We start from the raw sequence: 6000 nt of genomic DNA on the forward strand, positions 1-6000 counted from the left end.
CCAATAGATGCATTGTTCTCCAGCCATCTTTGTGTGTGGCTTTCATTGTGCTTTCTTCATCCAGATTCAGTCACTGCGCTACTTTCTTTGCTACACCTTGAAGCCAGCGATAAGCCGATAGGAGAACTGAAAATGTAGGAAGGTCTTACTAAAGAAAGCTGTACAGCGTATGTTTTTACAGATACTTGTCAGTATGCTACAGTTTATCATACAATCATAGTTAAATCTTTCGAAAAACATAGGGCCCTTTCTTGCACCCAGCGCAATTGACTTTGTCAGTGACGCATGTATCATTCGTATTTTGCACCGGCGCACAGGTTTTTCCCTCCACAGACGCACGTCGGCAAACTAGGGAATGAACTAGGAGAAAAAGGAGGCATGTTGCGGCGCAAACCATCCCTGATGCTATTTTGCAGTTTCAAAAAACAATTGCGCCACTGACCAAAAAAAACTAGTCTAAAGTCAGTGGCTCGTTGCGCTTGGTTCATTATGCTATTTTAAGGGCGTTGCCAAATTGTTCTGCCTCAATTAAATACTTTCAATAACTGCATTTACTTACATTATTGGGCAATTACATATATACGGTAAATACATAATCCTGCAATTCCCAATGTAGAACCTAGAAGAAAACTGACATAAGCTGTTTAACATCAGTGGCAATTTAAAGTTGACTGCAGACAAGACCCGGTATTGTGGCAGATTGTACAATTGCAAACAATGGGGCATTGATGACATTAATAATTACTTCCAGTTTTACAAAACAGAAGAGAACAAAGTTTCTCTCCCAATGTTTCTGAACAAATCAGTAAAGAAATCAAAAGTGAAATGAGCAGTTTTTATTCATTCATAAGGCTGTTCAGCTTCACACTCACCAGGTGCATTGTGGGACTGACAACAGAGTGGAGAAAGCATTAAGAACAGCAGAGAGTGGCAAAAAGGTTGGGCCCTTTCTACACCAGGTAACAGCCAATCACTGTTAAGACCCTGAAACACCTTGGTAATCTGTGTGCACACCGCCAGTGGCAACGGCAGTGTGAGGCATCGCATTCATTAGAAGTTTGGCTACCTCTGGCGGCAGGTAACCGTGACCATGGGTGGATTGACCATCTTGCATTGGGAGTTTTCCCAGTGGAAATGAGGGCCAGTGCGCTGGTAAATAATAATAACCATTACAATACTGTTTTTTTTCTTTGGACTCACTTGTAACTCACTGCTGTTATTGCTGGATTTGCTGCTTCAAAGAACACACTCACTTAGTGCAGTGGACAGCGCACATCAGTGTCAAACCGTTGACATATCAAAATTAAAGAAGGTGGGAGTTTCTGTTCACACACTCTAAAAATTGTTATTTTTGACCGATAATGGGTAAATATTGGACAGAACACATTGCTGGGTTAAAAATGACCCAATGCTGGGTTGTTTTAACCCAACTGCTGGGTTATTAAACCCCATGGTTTCATAACAACAACCCAACATTGGGTCATTTTTAACCAAGCATGTGTTCTGTTCAATATTTACCCATTATGGGTCAAAAATAACCCAGCTATTTTTAGAGTGCAGAAGCCAGACTCACAGCCAATCAAATTACATGCCGAGCAAGAATTTCAACCAATCAAATAAAAGAAGTCGGGTGTTTCTCGAGACGAGCGCAAATTCCAGCCATTTTATGTAATTTATTGTATCATTTATAAGTAAAATGATGATAAATACATGATACAAATAAATGATAGATTTTCTTGTATTATTTAACTGTTTTTTAGTAACAGCACATAGTCCTACAATAATTAAGTCAATTTTAATCAAAAACTTTAGTTCTTTTAACTTAAGCGTATAAAATCCATTAAACTAAAACATTCAAGTAAAATGAGCTTTAATTTATTTGGACATGCTGTAAGGAATACCCACAATCTTTGCGCCTGAATATTTTTTTAACATTATTAAGTAGATTTTATTAGATTTTAGTGTGTAAGTTGTACTTTAAAAAAAGAAGTCAATTTTACTTAAAAAAGGATTTTGGTCAAAATTTAGTTAAGGGTTAAAATGGGCTTTGTGAGATCTGTTGTGTCTTGTGACATAGTCTCCTTGTTCAATTTTGTCCCATTTCATAGAAATGTGTGTGCGAAAATTGCAGTAACATCTTTGACTGGCTGGTGTAAAAAACTTTAAGGGCATTTTTTTCAGTTTTTCAGTGTTTGTGTAGTTACTGCACTTAGCCTTTGTTGGGCAGTATTAATTCTGCTACTATAAATTATTTTAAAAAAGCGATTACAGTACAGAATATAAATGATATAAACTGCTTATTAGTTCATGTTTATAATAGTTAATAATGTGTTTGCACATACTTTTGTTATGTTTTAAATAATCTTTTTATTAAATAAGCAAATAATTTCATATTATTTGCTCATGTCTTATCTACTACATAATAATATTTTTCATAAAACGAAAACAATACTGAATACATGTAATAGTAGTTTAATATGTTTATTATAGTTTGTTCAAATAACTTAAAATGTGTTAAATGAAAAAGATGCTGCTGACAGTGAGATCACGTAAAGCTTGATGTGTCTTGATCTATTAGCTCCTCAGGTCATTATTGGGTAACATTCTCGTAGGTTATTTGTGGGTGTCATTGTCACTTCAGAGATTAAAGTATTAGTGGCTCTCCAAAGGGTGCCATTGTTTTGTTTGTGTACCATGTATAAAGGTCCGCTCACACAGGCAAAACCTTGGGTTAAGATTGTTGAAGGTTGACACAACAACATCGCTCCTGAAGAACCATGCTATGTAACCACCTCTATTAAAACCGTTTTCCCCACAGGCACTTGGTCCTGCTTACAGTACTTATTTTAAGTATTAGATGCATTGTGATGCATTGGCGAGCCATAAAAGACTGTGCAGCCAAATTCAAGAAAATCGAACAGTTTGGCGAAGCCAGCCAGGAGAGACAGATAAGAAGAGCACTCATCACTGCAACAAGAAGAGACCAGAAGAATTTTGAAGATTCAAGTTTAAGATGAAGATTACTGAAGATAAATCGACTGTGTTTGTGGAAGCAGCTTCTCTGATGGCTTTGTCTTAAAAATCTTCATTTGGTGAGTGAAACTTTTTAGCTCTCTTAAAGAACAACTTAATAAGCAAAAATAAGCAGACCGATGTTCATAGTGTAGCATTGTTTATAATTTTAGACTTGGTCCTTTTTCTGGAGCTTGTAGAAATTGTTAAACAATTTAATCCGTTCATTTAGAAATTGTAGCCACTGCTAAAGTGTAACGCTAAGCACAAAATAGCTTTACCTTTGTGCGTGAGGTAGTGATAAACGCGATGTGCAAACATCTATTTGTGGTGGTCAATTTTGATTTTGTGGCGGACTGAGAAATAAATGTATGGGGATGTACAGCATTCCAACGATGCTTTCGCTTGTATGATGTCACAGCAGTAGGCATACGCCTATAATCCCTCCCACTCTAAAGTGATACTAAACTTTATGGAAAAGCTAACCAAGCCAAAGTGAAGTAAGCTGACATGACCTGACACGACTTGACCCGGGGGGGGTACTACTATGCAATGAAAAGGCACCATATGAAATAAATGGTTGTGGACCCACCTGAGATCAACTACAGAACATGGAACAGAACCTCGAAATGTAACCATTGATCAGATTATTGCAAATCTGAATGCATATTTGGAAAAAAGGCTGGAGATAAGGACATCCCATAATGACATCTGTAGAAAATACAATATCAAGCACTCAGAGAGTGGACAATGGGCCAAAATGGCTTATCGAAAGACACAGCACAAACACCAAGAAAGATGGATGGTCTGTGATTTTGCTTAAACTAATTCGACAGCGCCTACAGAAGTATAAGACGGACAAACTTGAACGTCAGGTTGAAGCTGAGTAGGCTAAGGTTCGAGCATTAGCTGAACAACTGCACAATGGAAAGAAAGATATAAAAAGCAACCGTTAAACCACAATGAGAAGTTGCTAAATTTGATTTCCAAACAAATTGAATCAAAATACTGTTTCATAATTAACTAAAGAAACAAGTAGTTGCAACAAGCATTTGATTAAACAACAAGTTACTGAAAATCAACAGCATGACTCAGCTAAGAGCTACCACATAATCACTGTGAAAGTGGTCAATTAGATAGGGAGGCTGAATCACCTATTCACACCTATGATAATGTCCCAAAGAGCAGATCTATGACCAGGCTCGCTCCTGCGATTGTCAAAAACAGAAGGACTGAAGTTGAAAATGAGGAGGAGTATAAGGAGAATGGAGAGTCAAGTGACAAAAGTAGTCAAGAAATATGTTTCACATACAGTAGAACATACCAGCAAGCAACACCTGAGCAGATTGACAAATGATCAAGGCAACTGCCAGATGTATACAAGCATCCACAGAAGGTTTGGCAAGTTCTTGAGCGACTGCACAAAATCTACGCACTACACCCATTAGATGGAGCAGTAATTCTCAATGTCAATTTGAGGGACAGTGACCAAAACAGGCTAACTGAAAGTGTCAAAATCAAAATTGGTGAGTCTGAAGAAAACATTGATGCGGGATAGGAAGCTGTAAAGACATTTTTGTTTTTGAATTAAAACCTGCAGAGATTTATTGGGGTAAAAGTGTCCCAGAGTTTGAAGATCCCTTTAAACAAACTTGGCACTTGGAACATGCTGGTTTGAATGACAGTGAGGATTTTGACAAGGACACTGGTACGCCTTTAAAAACTGCATTTGTAAATAAACTGTAACCAGAGATCTCCAAAGCCCTGAAAATGTGTGTGATGACTGGGACAGCATTGGTGTTGCTTTCAATCAGCTAGTTGTACGTTCAACAAAGATTAAAACAACACAGGAATTCCAGCTAAGAGCCTTGCAAACAAAATCTGTGAGGAACAACAAGAGAGTTCACAGACACTCAAGTGCAAACATCAAATATGGAAGATGTAGGTATTGCAACAAGGAAAGAAACTGTATTCGAGATTGCAGCATGAGATACATTTTTTGGTAAGGACCACACCTGGATAGAAGATTTCAGCATCTGACAGTAAATCAAAAACAGACTGTACTTAAAGCTGTTGCGCTTCAGGGAAACTGAGGAACCTCTCTACAGAACCAGCTAGTGGTATTTCACAGAGAAACCTCAACAACAGAATGTGATGCTCCAGCAGATAATCGAGCCGTAAAGGAGAGGGGTGCACAAGCGGACATTAAGCAAGTTGAAAATGAAATCTCCAGAGAATAAATGCTGTTGATGAAAGATTTAGCAAAACAGAGGGATGAACAGGACTCAGCAGAGTGCAAAGAACAGAACAAAACAATATCCTCCAAGTCCACATGATTACAACTTTAAAACGAAAGTTAATTGATCAAATGGGGGATTGAAGGATTTTGTGTATATTCTTTCATATGTAATCAATGTCTGTTCAAACAGGCAATACCTTGGGTTAAGATTGTTGAAGGTTGACACAACAGAAGAACCAACCTATGCAACCCCCTCTTTTTTCCCACAAGCACTTGGTCCTGCTTACTTATTTTACGCATTCAGTGGCGTGTTTACCATTTTGGGGGCCCTAAGCAAAGTCCAAGGACCTGGGGCCCCCCATGCCCCAACATTAAGAAAAAAATTCTTGGTTTAAAAATACAAATAGTGCCCATTGTCTTATTCAAAAGAATAAAGAATCATCATCTGTCAAAAACATAAAGGTTTTGGTTTTACCGCAGTGGTTTCCAAACTTTTTCCAAAAGGCCTCCCTTTTGTACAGAAAAATATTTCTAAGCCTATCTCAGATATATCCTTTGCTGGCAAATTCCTTATAGGATGTATTTAAAATGATGTAATTAATACAGTACTGTAACTTCAGTGTGTGATCTTAAAAAAAAAAATAAGAAAAAAGCGGAATGCTTACCACGCAGACTTTTTATAACTCTGCAATCATTAAATAAAAAATCATTAAAAAAGTTAACCGCTTGTGGACAGTAGGGGGCCCCCC

This window comes from Paramisgurnus dabryanus, chromosome 6 (genome assembly GCF_030506205.2).
Source record: "Paramisgurnus dabryanus chromosome 6, PD_genome_1.1, whole genome shotgun sequence".
NCBI lineage: Eukaryota > Metazoa > Chordata > Actinopteri > Cypriniformes > Cobitidae > Paramisgurnus > Paramisgurnus dabryanus.